Source organism: Xiphias gladius, chromosome 21, assembly GCF_016859285.1.
Source record: "Xiphias gladius isolate SHS-SW01 ecotype Sanya breed wild chromosome 21, ASM1685928v1, whole genome shotgun sequence".
NCBI lineage: Eukaryota > Metazoa > Chordata > Actinopteri > Istiophoriformes > Xiphiidae > Xiphias > Xiphias gladius.
In genome coordinates this window covers 5829397-5844257 of record NC_053420.1, presented here as the reverse complement: position 1 = coordinate 5844257, position 14861 = coordinate 5829397, and the positions used below count along the sequence as shown (strand labels likewise).

The following is a 14861-nucleotide window of genomic DNA, read 5'->3' as shown; positions in this document are numbered from 1 at the left end:
GCCTGGTCATTATTTTCACTCCTGGTTTCCGCCTTGTTTGTAGAACCACAAAATTTAAGTATGGAGAAATCTAAAACCGGGACCGTTTGACTTCCTGTCAATGATGCAAAACTCAACTGTTTTCAGATTTAAAAAACATCATCAGTGGTCTGAGAGGATATGTTTTGAGTCAGGATTTATTTTCCAATAATCACTCAGAAACATGTTTCAACAAATACAGAATGAAATCAAAGCTTATCTGTTGCTGAGTGACATCTAAAATAAAAACCATAATTATAAGTGATTAGCATTTGAAAAAATGACACTGTAGACGGTAACAATAGATTACAAAGCCAGGTGTCTTTTCAATTATCACATCAAACAGCTAAAGACACAAATGTGATGGAGCTTATTTCTAAAACCATGTGAATTTATTTTGGAGAACATGTAAATATTTATTTGAGGTTAATCATTCAATTTATGCAAGAGATGATGGTTTAGTCTTTAAAATCATCCCAATTAGTCAACTGCAGGTTCCTGAAAATAATAACAGGATGTGGTTTAATGCTGTGCCCATTTTATCATTCATATTGTTTTATATTGCTGTCATGTGAAAGTAGCATGAGAAACACTGTTATAAAGTCAATTAGGGGAAGAGCTGCATAAAGATCCTAAAAGCCACTCTATTACTCCTGCAGTATTTGGGCTGTTTTAAATAAACAGTGTTGTAACATAGAGATTACAATACACTTTTTAAATTCAGTTTACACTGATGGGTCCTGGTGGCTCAGTGGTCTAAGACCCATGGCAGATACACTACAGTATACGACCAAAAGTATATGGACACCCATGTCGCCCTATTTTTGTGTAATTTTTGGTCTAGGTCTGATTTTTCGTGCTTTAACCAAGGTCTGTTTAAACAACAACAAACAATTATACTATAGACCAAAGTGTTCTTTCAAGTTTGTGGCAACAGTCTCGGGGAAGGTCCTTTCCTGTTTTGATATGACAATAGCTCCATGCACAAAGCCAGGTCCATTAGGAAATGGTTTTCCCAGTTTGGTGTGGAAGAACTTGGTTGGCCTGACCTCAACCCCACCCAGCACCTTTGGGATGAACTGGAACATCGACTGTGAACCAGACCTCATCACCCAACATCAGCGTTGGACCTCGGTAATTCTCTTTGTGCTGAATAGGAACAAATCCCTGCAGCCAGGTTCCAAAATCTGGTGGACAGAATGAAGCCAGAAGAGTGGAGGCTGTTACAGTGGCAGATTAATACCCATGGTTTTGCAATCTATATGGGTGTAACATTCAGGTGTCTACATACTTTTGGTTATATTTTCCTGATTTTCACTCCACTCCCTGCCTATTCTCAAATCCCCCTTTACCGCTTCCCGACCGATCCTCATTTCCCATCATGCACCCAAAAGCTGCCCCAAAATGACTAATCATCGCCCGCCTGAAGATGAGACAAAATAGCATGTGAGAGGAGAGGGGGACTGGAAGAAAGGAGAAGAAGAGGATTGGAGGAGAGAAGCAGCCCCGCTAATGATGTCACAGCCTGTGTGTGCGTGTGCGTGTTCCTGAAGGCATCATCAGTTCAATGTCAGACTGTAGTGAGGCATGATGCTCACTAATGATATCATGACGTGAGATCAAAATAAAGGCCAAACAGCCTCCGTACACAACAGTTCAGGCGCGCTGAAACATTTTTCAAACATAAAACTTCTCTATCTTACACAAGACAGCAAGCTTGGTCATCTTTTAAAGCTATAAACAGGGCTTTATTTTGAGTTCTAAACAGATGAGAAATGCAGAAACTTGTATTGTGGTCCTTAAAATCATAATCTTTAAAATTTCAGTCCTATTGGTGGTGAAAGCAGGTGTGGTTTTATTTATATTTAATACAGGTCCCAGAGATCTCCTGGAAATAGGTTGGCAAGTCCAGGTGGTCAGTACGAAGCTTAAGCTAACTTCAACTCAGTGAAGACTCCACTGGGTAAAACGTGTCCAACTGGCGATTTTCAAACTAACTTCAGCCAGGTGTTTCCTCACACGTCACCACCGGACTGTGACTGATAAGGCTGTTTGTCTCCACTTTGCAAACCTACTTTCTGACATTGCGACTCGCTGCTCTGATTAATTACCGCAAATCAAAAAAATATCAGAGATATGGATCAGTTGGGATCTCGATCAGCTGATCACCCGCTGAGCCGAATCAGGGTGGCAAGTTGGTGCAGTGGTTAGCACTGTCACATTCACCAGGTTTTGTCTTCAACAGCACATGTAGAAGGTGCACGCTTCATTTCCTGTGAATCCTTTGTGTGTGGATTAGAGATGCAATGATTAGTCAATCCATTGTTTCAGTCCGCTTGTTCTAGCTTCTCAAACGTTTGTGCTTTTACTGTCATTTATGATAGCAAATGAAATGTCACACAAAACAAGCAATTCGAAGAAATTGCAGAGCAAATAATCAAGAAAATAATCAGGAAATTAATCAATAATGATAACTGTTAGTTGTAGCAATCATTAGTTATTTGATTGCAATGTATTGTGCAGGGGAAACATGGAGTCAGTAACAAACAAATCTACTATATTGAGAGGTAATTACACCATGAAAACACTGCATACTGAATGGCTACAGCCCACAAAAAAGGGGATGAATTACATGCTGTTTTTGTGATGGTACAAAAACAAGACCTTGTTTTTGACAGTCAGAACTTATTTTTCACCACCACGATGAAAAATCTGAGCATGAATAGTGTCGAAAAACATTGCCCACTACTGTTCAGTGTAGAGTATCAATTTCAAGTATGTAGCAGCGTTGCACCACTGGAAGGCTTTAAGTGTGACTTTATCACTGAGGTCAGCAGCTGACTACTTGTGCCGTAGAACCTCAATTCTCTGACGTTTTTTGGAATTTGTTGTCTACTTGACTTGCAAACATTACAGGGGAGAGATTAAAAGAGAGAAAACCTATAAGTGAGCTGCTAACGTGAGGAGCTGCATGCATCAGACGAAGGCTGAGAAAACCTCAAACCTTTAACTACACTGTTCCTGTTGTACAAAAACACACTCACACTGAAACCACATCACAGGCTCCAAACACTACTGCTCCCAGCACGGTGCACATATTTAACCCCGATGGAAATTCAACATCCAACAGTCTGATCTCAAGTCACGATCCAAGCTTGACCAAGCATGAGCCCGAGAGCACACACACACACACACACACACACTCACACAGACACACACACACACAGGGCGTAAACAGTGTTTCCCATGAGCAATGAATTCTAAAGTTAGCAGCAAACAGTAAACATCAGGCCACATCTGTTCTGTTCTAGGGTCAGTGAAATCACCCTGAGTATCCATGACCTCTAACATTTCACTGCACTCAGCACTCAGCACTCAGCACACAGACACAGACACACACACACACAGACACACACACACACACACACACAGAATTTGTGTTTTGCAATAAGAGTTTTGAACAGTGTATATCTGTTGTGAAAACAGAGTCAAAACAATTGTAAAATGCTTCAGAGGGAGATATCTAAGGGACATATAGATTTTAACTATATAATATCATATCGCCCAACCCTACTCAAGTTTTAACTGATTAGAAGAAAAAAATAAAGACTGACTGATCAGTAATAAATCATAATACTTTAGCCGTAACCCCTGTTCAGATGTATCTGGTCAGACAGAGGTGAGCAATCGGGGTATTCAGTGAACAGCTGGTGTTTGGTAACCCCTTTGAAGGTGGTCTGGTCTCTGTTAGTGGATCTATATGTGTCTCTGGTGTCTCCTGGCACACAGACAACAGGTGTGTGTTTCCAGCGGGCAGCGTCCTCTGTGCAGTGATGCCGGGGGCTGGGAATAGGCTGGTGGAGGGCAGAGTCAAAAACAACTTGCGTCCCCCAAATCCCCTCACCTCCCACCCCCTCTATGTCCTCCCTTCTTTCAACCCTCCTTTCTCCAAGGACCGGGCAATATTGAAAGAGTCATTCATCAACATTTTAACCAAATACCTGATATACTGTTTATACCTGATATACAATTTATGATTGGGTATCTATTAATGATTGGTGATTTCCTAAAGATATTTACACAGGACAACCCTTAATACTGTGAATTACGAATATCCCTTAAAATTTCATGGTATGATTATTGTGGGCTAAAATATCACAGAAAAGGTAATATTCAAATTATTCAACTGTCCTGAAATACTACTATTAGTGCTAAAATATAGTAAAATAATTTCACACCATGATTGCCACGGATCTTGTTCAGTGTTACAGGGGAGCCAGGGGCGGCCTTTGCTCCCCTAGAAGAGACCTGAGCTCCCCTGAAAACAACAAAAATGAAATAGTTAACAAATCAACCATTACATTTTGGCAAGGGTTTGTAATATTTGTTCATATTCTGGCAAACAGGCACAATTAAAAGTTTGCAAAATAAGCTATTAGCAGCTATTGTTTGCAATGTACCCACAGATGTACAGACAAATATAACACTTGCTGAGAAAAAAAACAATCAAAAAAAAAACTAAAAATGTGATGATTCTCAGGCAAGTTCTGGAGTCATAAGGAGCGTCTTTTTTCTTTTGTTTTTAAGAGGATTTATTGACGTTTATTCGCCATGGACTTTCTGGGATTATAATATCCTGAGAAAGTGTAAATCACACTGTAGAGAGCATGATTTTTTTTTTATGTTAATTGCGGCAATCGGGGCAACTAAGGGTACCTTAATTACCTTCACGAGCTGTGTGCCACAGCCTCTGCTGCTGCTACAACTGCTGACCGTGCTGATAAGCAGGACAAATCAACGGACCAAACTACAACAATTAACCTCCCGTTGTTTTCAGAAAACCAGCATGCATCTGTGCCTTTCACCTCACGTAGTAACTTAGCCTCACGTCTCTCCCTCAGTTCCCTCCTTCAACTCTCACAGTTTGAAAGTCTTATATTCTACCTTCTAATGATAGATTGAATTACATAATGAATAAATAAAATTTATAAAAATACAATGTTGTGTCATCTGTAGTTTTAAAGGCGATTCACGATTATTTTCATTATTGACCAACAAAAAAAAAAAAAAAAACAACCCAAAGATATTCCGGTCTACTGTAGCACAAGATAAAGAAAAGTTTAAAATCCTCACATTTTAGAAGCTTAAATGAAAAATATTTGGTATTTTTGTTTGAAAAATGTATCGCCTATTCAATTAATAACTAATAGCTGCAGCTCTAGTTGTTTTTTGCACCTATGTTATTATTGTGTGCTGATTTGATGTCAAATAGATGATTTAAGATAGAAAGATGTTATGACAAGAACGGATATCTCCTGTGGTGTAAAGACAACGGATGACTCGACTTTAGTCCAGCGACCTCCCTCTGCCGGGCATCGAAGCTGAGTATCCCACCGTCTGTCCATCAGCTGTGAAGTCTGTGTGACTGAAACTGGAGGAGGCAGTGCAGGAGTAAATCCACGGTCAAAAGAAACAAACAGACAAACAACCCAGTCTCTAATCGGCCGCCTGTGTTCTGCCAGGTGTGGTGAATGACCTGAGCAGCCAGCCAATCAGCTTAGAGGATCTGTGTGAGCATAGCTTACATCATCAGCCATCACTGGGAAAAAGCTGTGGGGGTCACTATAGCTGTGTGACACTGACAGACTGATTAAGCTGCTATTTCAGACTGACTTACCGTGCGCACGTGTGTGTGTGAGAGTGAGTGTGTGAGAGAGAATCCTGCTGTCCTTCAAGTCAGAGCCCAATAAGGACGTCCAGGAATATCTAAGAGTAGAAGTGCTTAGTTTGGCAGCAAGTTGCATCTGTGCTGAATTTTAAGGGTTTACTGAGGCTTTGCAGGACATTTCTCATTTCTAGGAGCCATCGTCAGCCTGGTAGAGTGGTTTCAAGGAAATAAGAGGTGGTAAATGAAGTGCATATCACTCTGTGGTTTGTCAGAAGATTTTGCGAACATTCTGCAGGATTTCCAAAAACTTAAAAATTTGAAGTTATTTCAATTTTTAAATCAAAAAAACTGCTGACTTTGTTATTCAGGGGGGAACATTATTTAACTGCTGTTTTCTTCCAAGCAGCCTTCCTTCTTGCAGGAAGAAAGAGGGCACAAAACAAAGTGTCACATATATTCCTCTGACCAGTTTTTCCAAACAAAGTAGCAGAAAATTAGAATTTTCTTGTGTACTTCATTGTATTCAATACGCAGGACGTGTCCTAAATAGATAGTCATACATTAGGTATCAATTAGAGTTGCAATGATTAGTCATTTAATCGATCAGTCGATCAACAGTAAATTCATCTACAACTACAGTATTTTGATAATCCAACAATCACTTTGATCATTTTTTTTTTAAGTGAAAATGCCAAACATTCGCTGTTTTTAGCTTCTCAAATGGAAGGATTTCCTGCTTTTCTTTGTCATACATGATAGTAAAGTGAATATCTTTGGGTTTTGGATTGTTGATCAGACAAAGTCACCTCGCACTGCGGGAAACTATAACAGGCATTTGTCATTATTTTTTGGAATTTTATATAATTTTATATTATAATTGAAAAAATAATCTGCAGATTTATCATTAATCAAACCATTTCAATTAAAACAAAATGCCAAAAAGAAAACTAAGTCCTAAATGCAAAAAAGGGGAAAATAATCAAAACAAAGAACTCCAAAGTTTTCATTAAATTAATCTGAATATTATTTTTCCATTAATCAATTAATCGTTTAGTTAATAAAATATTCAAACTACTGAGAAATTTCACAAAGCCTAAAGTGATGGTTTCAAACTTCTCATTCTGACTCAGAAAATTCTAAATGGTATGAAGGAGAAAAATAGTAAATGTTCACAGGTGAAAGGTGACTGAATGTGCTTACACTCAACAGAGACACCTGCTCCACCTGCATTAAAATCACTTGAGGTAATCAGATTATAATCTGTCAGAGGTCAACATGCATCAGTGGACACGGACAACAACAGCCGAACTGGAACCCATCGCCAATCCATACAGGCTTCACACTGGGAACACCGGGTAGTGACAACCAGTTAGGAAGGGTAGTGAATACATACACAGTATATGTACGAATGTTTCCTCAATCGAGAGATGAAACAAACAATCACAGCTTCGTACGAAGGAGTAAGAGGGGTGAGGCCATCTTCCTGTGCCAAAACCAGAAAAATGACAACAGAAAACTGGCCATGAAAAAGACGACAGACATGGATGAGATGCAAGTAGCCGTACGGGTTGTTGTAAGTCACCTTACAGAAATAACAAGTCTCAAAAAGAAAAGAGTTAACATGAACACCAAGATAAGTGAAAACAAAATAGCAATTCAGTCCGATCATCAGGGCGGATCTTCTCATCTTGAGGACAATTTTGTCTGTCCAGACAGAAGAAGGGTCAGTGCAACCACCTCTTAAGCAGGACACCATTCATGTAGCATTGCTGCGTGACAACAGCTAGCTGTGTTGGTCCATACCCAAATTTACAGAGGGGTCACTGCCTATTGCCAGGCGGCAGTCACTTCAGTTGAGGAGTGTGTTTATCACCCTTCATCAATGAAGTTGGCAGGATTAAACCATCCATAAAAGGTGACAGAACCACATTTAGCTGCTGGGTAAATGGTCATGTAGGAGCTTTGTATACTGTATGTGGATCCCAAGTGAAAAAGTTTTGCTCTCTACTGAAGGCGTCTTGGTCATGAGTGATGGTAAGATGGAGCGTGAAATCCTCCAGTGAGAGCTGGATGAGAAAGCTGAGGAGGAGAGGGAGATCTGGGCTACTTTGTTTAGCCTGCTGATACCACAACCTAGACCTTGAAGCTGCAGAAAATGAATGGATGGATTCAACCAGGAAAATATGGGCGTAAGATCCAACAAATATGAACTGTGGGGATACTTATGATCAAGAAAAAAAAAGGAAGTACAATGTGTTTCCTGTCTGTTATAATGAACCATTGCTGTATATTGTGCGAAGAACTGATGTTTGTCACGATCATGTGAGGAAAACTGAGTTTGACCTATACTAAAGAAGAGCTCCAATGATTACTCGATTGTCAGAAAATTAATTTCTGAGCAAGTATTTTGATAATCGATTGATCGTTTTTAATATATTTTTCTTAAGCCAAACTGCCAAACATTTTGATAGTTCCATCTTCTCAAATGTGAGAGTTTGCTAACTTTTCTGGTCTAAAATTTCAGTAAACTGAATATCTTTAGGTTTTGGACTGTTGGTTGGACAAAAACAAGACATTTGATGACATTGCCTTTTGCTCTAGGAAAACGTGATGAGCATTTTTCACTGTTATTTATGTTTTTATTGTATTTATATCCCAAATGATTGATTGACTGATTGATGGATTGATTGAGAAAATAACAGTCACATTAATAACGTGAATAATGAAAATAATCGTTATTTGTAGCCCTATGTGGAATATACAACTACTGCAAGAAATAACTGTTAGGCAAGTAATAGACATTTGAACTTTTAACTGAGAACAACATTTAAAACACTTTTAAGATATAACAATGTAATTCAAAACTGTCATCTCATGCCATTTCCAGTCATTTCTTTTTTTCCATTTACAGCTTCTTGGTGGTATTGTTCTAAATCTAAAAATCCCAGCCTGGTGCTGTTCCAGTCGGACAAAGTCAGTGTTAAATAAATCCCAAAATTCAATGCGAAAACAGGGGCATCATCATCATCATCATCATCATCATCATCATCATCATCGCCATCACCCTCATCATGATGTCTTGACTCAGCAGTTTGTGTGTATGTTATTGCTGAGTGGTTGCATGGGTGAAGCATAGCATAACCAGGCGAAATGGTGCTAAATAAGGGCTGGAGGTTGCTACTGCTGACACGCGATGTCATCCTGGGAATCACACAAACATCAAGAAAGACACAAGTGTCAAGCAGGGTCCAGCTAATGTAGAGGAAAAGACAATGTAGAGCCACATTTAAGTGTCATAGATTATAGATTATGTGATCAATACCAGTGCGAGTTACATTTTCTACATTTCCAGGAGGGACAGAAAAAAAAAAGAGGAAGTGATGATGGAAAGGAGGGAGGGAGGGAAGGAAAGAAGGACAGGAGGTGGTAAAAGGAAACTAAAAATTAGACGAGAAGGAACTGCAAAATAGTGAAAAATGAACATCATCATTTCCCAGAGCTCAAAGTGATCAAATAGCCTCTTTTCTTCAACCAACAGTCAAAAACTCAAAGATATTCAGTTTACCATAATGTAATACTGATAAAAGCATCAAATGTTCACATTGGGGAAGCTCAAACCATCAAATTTTGGGTAGATTTGCTTGAAAATTGATTACTAATTAATTTTCTGTCGACCGACTCAGCGTTGTATTGACTAATAGTTAAAGCTATAAAAAGGAGATCACTAAGGATCAGAGCAGAGGAGGAGAGGAAATGGCAATGAAGAAAAGGTAGTGAGGCAATTAAACCAGTGTGAGTTACTGATAGAAACAAGGAGGCAGGGAAGGAACGAAGGAAAGAGTGGAAGAGTGTTGTGCCGCCCTGTGGGAGATGAACCCCACATCTGTCAGTCTCAAAAATCACAAACTATGACTGGGAAAAACACAAAAACACACACACAGCTGCTGCCAATGTCCCCTAACAGAACTCAACAGCTGCTGAGCGACACACACGCACACGCACACGCAAACAAACACACACACACACACACACACACACACACACACAGAGAGAGAGAGAGGAGAACAATTCGTCCTATCAACAATCGTCTGGGTGAGACACAACTCATATCAGTCAAAACAACTACTGAGACCACACATCTACCATCTGGGCTCCTTTCTCACCACAAAAACCTAAGACTATGGAGTTACCATAGCAACCAGAACTCAAAACATGTAATTCAGGTGACTAGACTTTCATGCCAATGGGCCCATACACTTAAATCAAGTTTGACGTTTTCCGTCAAAGCCGTGGCATTGGTATACAAATGTTTCTAACTCCAAAAATAATGAAAAATGGCAAAGTTGACGTCTTTAAACATCTTGTTTTGTCAGTCCAGCCAGCCAAAATGCCAAAACATTACGTTTATAGTGATACAAGACAAAGAAAAACAATAAATCTGCACATTTGAGAAGCTGGAACCAGAAAATGTTTGGCATTTTCACTTGGTAAAACGACTGATGCGAATACTTGATTATCAAAATAACTGAGCTCTAATCAATATAATGCAGTCCAGTTAACACTACTGCGGACTACTACCTCAAAAATAAACATATAGTTAGGACATTGGATTGCCTTAGATTTTACAGGTGTACCTACTAAAGTGGCCACCAAGTGTAAAAACAGCAGACACGTTAACAGGCTAGAGCATCTTTGGAAGGAAACGGATTAATTGAAGAAGCAGAATTTCTGCTGCTGATGTAGAGAAACTGCAGAAAGGCCTTTATGTGTGTGAATAAATTACTGGGGGGATATTTTCAACGTGGAGATAGTCTTCCTTTTTTTCCAATCAAAAAAGCTGATTACTGCCTGTCATTGCTTCACGGTAGGAACTCTTTTCATTTATCTGATACTGTCATCTGATTTTTTCTCTAAAGACTTTCTATCCATAAAGTCACCTCATGTTCCTCAGGGACGGATTGATGGAATATGAAGAGTCTACACTGAGAATTCTTATCAAGCAATTTCAGCTATTTTTATTCTTTTTTAACTATAACTGGTATTAATTACTGCTACTGATAACTAGTTAGAAGCCCGTTTTATAACAAATATGGAACACCGGTTGTCATAAAGTTCTTACATGAATGCGTGAGGACTTCTTTTGGACCATGTTGGGATCCTGTAGGATTGACCATATTATTGGTACCAAAAAAAACAGCCCTCAACCCAAAAGTAGCCAGCTAACTTCCAAATCCTTCTTCATGAGACCGGTCCAGGGTTAAATAATCCATCCTGACACATTCATACCAAAGTCACATGCAAGACTTTCCTTGGTTCTTGCTTTAGACAGAATGGAGGAAGCAAAAGCGCTCCAGATGTTGGTTGGTTGGTTGCCTGGAAAAGGCCGAATGATCAAATTATAGCCTAACAGCTAAATTATACTTCAGTTAGCTGACAGAAGTTTGTCAGATCATTTTCTATTTCTAGATTGGCGACAGTCTACGCTTATTTCATAGCGACAGACACCAAGCCTGGCTGAGGTTTGTTTACATTCTGCAAAAGAGTATGTAGCAGCACAGGAGAAAAGGTTGTGGAGCTTGGCGGCGGCCATTTTTTTATCTCGGCTTTGTTAAGATGATCAAGGGATATGAGCCGTCAAGATACGTCCCCTGAATAGAACAAAATTTACCTCGGATTTATGACATTGTTCAGAACACTTTAAATAATTTATAAAGACACTCAAACTTGGTTATCAAAGTGTTGTGACAAAAGTACAGTATCTTCTGAGGCAAGATATTTACAGCTGAACTATAAACCTTACTATCAAAAGAGGACGATAACAGTAAATATAAGATGACAGCAAATTCTCAACAGTAAACCTCACTGGGAAATTGGCAACAAAAATACTTCAAATGTGAATTAATTAATTATTCAAATTAAGCACATAAACACCCAAAAAACAGCCTATAAAAACATTTATGCATTGGGATTTGTATTTTCATCAGGGCTGCCACTAACTATTTTTATTACTGATTATTCTGCACATTATTTTCTCAATTAATCAATCAACCACATATAGTTGGATCTTAATTTTCTGATGATTGCCTTATTGATTAAGCGACTTATTGTTGCAGCTCTTATTTGCATGTGTGACTATTTAGATACCAACATATCTCTAAAAAGTTGATGCCAGGCTGATAACATCAACAATCAGCCTACCTGTTACTGAATTCAGCATCAGGAGACAAGTGGAATCTGAGCATGGTTAACAATCACCACAACACTCATATCAAGAGTAACTGGTTCCACATTCTTGACAGGCATGTTTTTCTCAGTGACCAACCCCAAGGCAATTGACATCTCTGACACATGGTTATGATGGTGTCTGTAACTTTCCAAGGAAGAAAAAAGAATGCGGGTACACAATAACCACTGCTGCCATCCGTTGTCAAAACTGTCAAATATGAATCATTTATGTCTCAAAACATGTCTGACAACACTTGCTTCAGTAGAAACTAGGCTTTCACACACAAACACCATAGTTGTTCACACCGGAATGGGATAATGAGCTCCAGTTAAATCCATGTTTGACACACTCACAACAGACCCGTCACAAATTCGCCCCTACCCACAAACATTTACACAAACCCAAAAATTTTGTTCCATACACATCATATAAACCAAATCATTAAACCACACTTAACACTACTATATTTACTACAGAGAATTTGTTACTTGCAGTTTATTAAATGTGCTCATTTGAGTGTTTATACTGTTTTTTGGTCACAAAATGAAGTTATTTAAACGACTTAACTTCTACAGACATGTTTAAGTATCTTTGCAAATCTGAATTTATGGCTGTGAGGGTGAAAAAAAAAAAGGGTTGAGAGTTGTCTAACAACACTTACCGCTGTTCTAAAGGTATATCCAGAATCCTCAAAAGGCAAAAATATTCTGTCTGCTGCACGATAAAAACATTTTTGTTTTATTTTTTTAAGTTGAGACTTCCAATTCAAGTGGCTAGAAATGACATATCTCCTTGCTCATAAAATTTAATGAAATTTATAAGTTTCTCTTTGTGTATGATGATAAAATAAAAAATAAAATGATAAAAAGTAATAGAGTTACAGTCAAAAACAACTGATACTAAAACTTTACAATTTTGATCCATGTTGTACAAATTTAATAGGGACATATGTTGTTTCCAGCTAGCATCTTTGTTTCGATTGGGAAATTGAGCCACAGCGGGGAAACAGGTTAAGAACTGCTCAGAGGACAGAATTATTTAATATCCAGATGGACAGAAGAGTTTTGAGGAATATAAAAACTGATGCTATGACAACACATGAGAGGCAAAAACTGGGGATAATTTATCATTTAATAATTCTGTAGCTACCATACTGATTACTGTCATGAAGCAAACTATATTCTGTAGAAATTTCTAGTGATTACAATCCCAAACTTCTAAGTATGGAGACCTGGACACATGCCTTTGACATTAACTGATGGTGAGAGAAACCAGGCACACAGAAGGGAGCTGAATTTTTTTCTTTCTCATCAAATGTTTACAATACTGATATACAATCATCATCAATCACAAGAGAACCCAGCTAACTGGCGTGGATGTCTGAGGAAGGACTGGCTGTTTTCAGGGTACTTAGCACTGCTTGGAGGCCACAACACCATCACATCCTCTGTAGAGCCACCAGTGACTCCCACCATAACAGATATAATTCTGCGAAACCAGAGAAGTGCCTCGTTGATGAATGGCAGTGTGTTTATTTATTAATATTGTGGTCATTGTGGAGAAGCATGATAGGGCAGTCCTGCATCAGTTGAACGACAACAAATAAACACGAGTAGCAGCGTGACCATCATCACACCCAGTGGAGCTGAAGCTACCTTATTAAACCTGGTCAAAGCCACCATACCTCCACTGTCAACACGTCATGCAGTAGTAACAAGCTAATTACTAATGATAACCTGTCACAGTTAAATTCACCAGGCACTCAATCTGACCTTAATTATATTTACATCGAGCTAGCTTCAAGCTAATGAAACTTTTAGGGTTCTACCTCTGAATATTGAAAACGATACCAGCCAAGGCTCCTGTGTGAACCTGTTAGGCAGTGTGGCTGTTAATTGGTAGTAGTGTCATTATGTGATAAGCTGCCATATAACACGTTTACAGACTCTCAGGTACTATGTTAGTTAGCGTTAGCTGTCAGACTGGCCAGCTTCTTGACCTTAGCCTGGCAACACGCTAGCTGGCTAAGTCTGCTAGACTCATCTTAAATCAGCTTAGAATTCAAATAAAACTTCACAACGTTTCGTGTCATCTCGCTTTAACCCCCGCAACCAACCAACCCCCTGCCACCCCACCCCACCCCCTTCGTTTACTGCAGCTTTGTGTCCCGGACACTGGTCGAAAACACTGGCGTTAGTTCGACTCTATCCGCCGTTACAGTAGCCGTGCTGCTAACGCAAGCTAGCTGGCTAACATCGCGCTTTGACGTTACGCAGTGTCTCCGGTTAGAGGAACGGGCTGTCACAGTAACAACATACCTTCGGGATCATCGGGTGGACACTGAGCTGACTTCGCGGAGGTCAAGGTGGATGTGCTTCAGAACCCGGAGAGATTCACGGATGTCGGTCCCCGGTGTCCGAACTCATTAACGGCGGAAAAAAAAAAAAAAACACATCCCGGAGGCTAACGTCATTACAGCGAAGCTAACGCAGCCTGTTTTGCTTTTACACTTCATTTACAGGCGAGCGACGCTCTGGCGCCACCTAGAGTCTACAGCTGGGTCCACCTTTTTTATCCACACTGACTACATCGACAAGCTGTGGCTAATTTACCTTATAAATAATGTTCATGTCTTAATGAGCTGTATCCAGTAATAGTGAAAAGGGGGAGTGATGGCATTAAATAGTAAATATTTCACCCACTAATTTCAAAGAAGATAAATGTTTGGACTAGTTCCAGAACCTTCTTATTAGCTAAGCTCAGCTTTTACTTACATCTCAGTTCTTCTTTTGAAAGGACTTATTTCGCTTTGAGAGGCATTTCCCCTGCAGTGATAATAAAATGACATGTCTGAGCAGCAATCACAAATTCTCAAACAACACCTAATCCTCGAGATTTGAATATAATATCCACCGATGGTAGCTTTGTCCAGTGAAGACGTTTGAATTA

The 14861-nt window shown here is 39.3% G+C and overlaps 1 protein-coding gene across 2 annotated transcripts in view; it reads right to left on the bottom strand.

Annotated features, from left to right (window-relative positions):
• The window catches only part of ip6k1 (inositol hexakisphosphate kinase 1), a 36213-nt gene extending 21771 nt beyond the window's left edge, over positions 1 to 14442 (bottom strand). For both annotated transcript variants that reach the window (XM_040159155.1, XM_040159156.1), the window contains exon 1: positions 14231 to 14442. The gene's annotated coding sequence lies outside the window, so the exon portion shown is untranslated. The remainder of the gene's footprint in view (positions 1 to 14230) is intronic.
• Between the last annotated feature and the right edge of the window lie 419 nt (positions 14443 to 14861).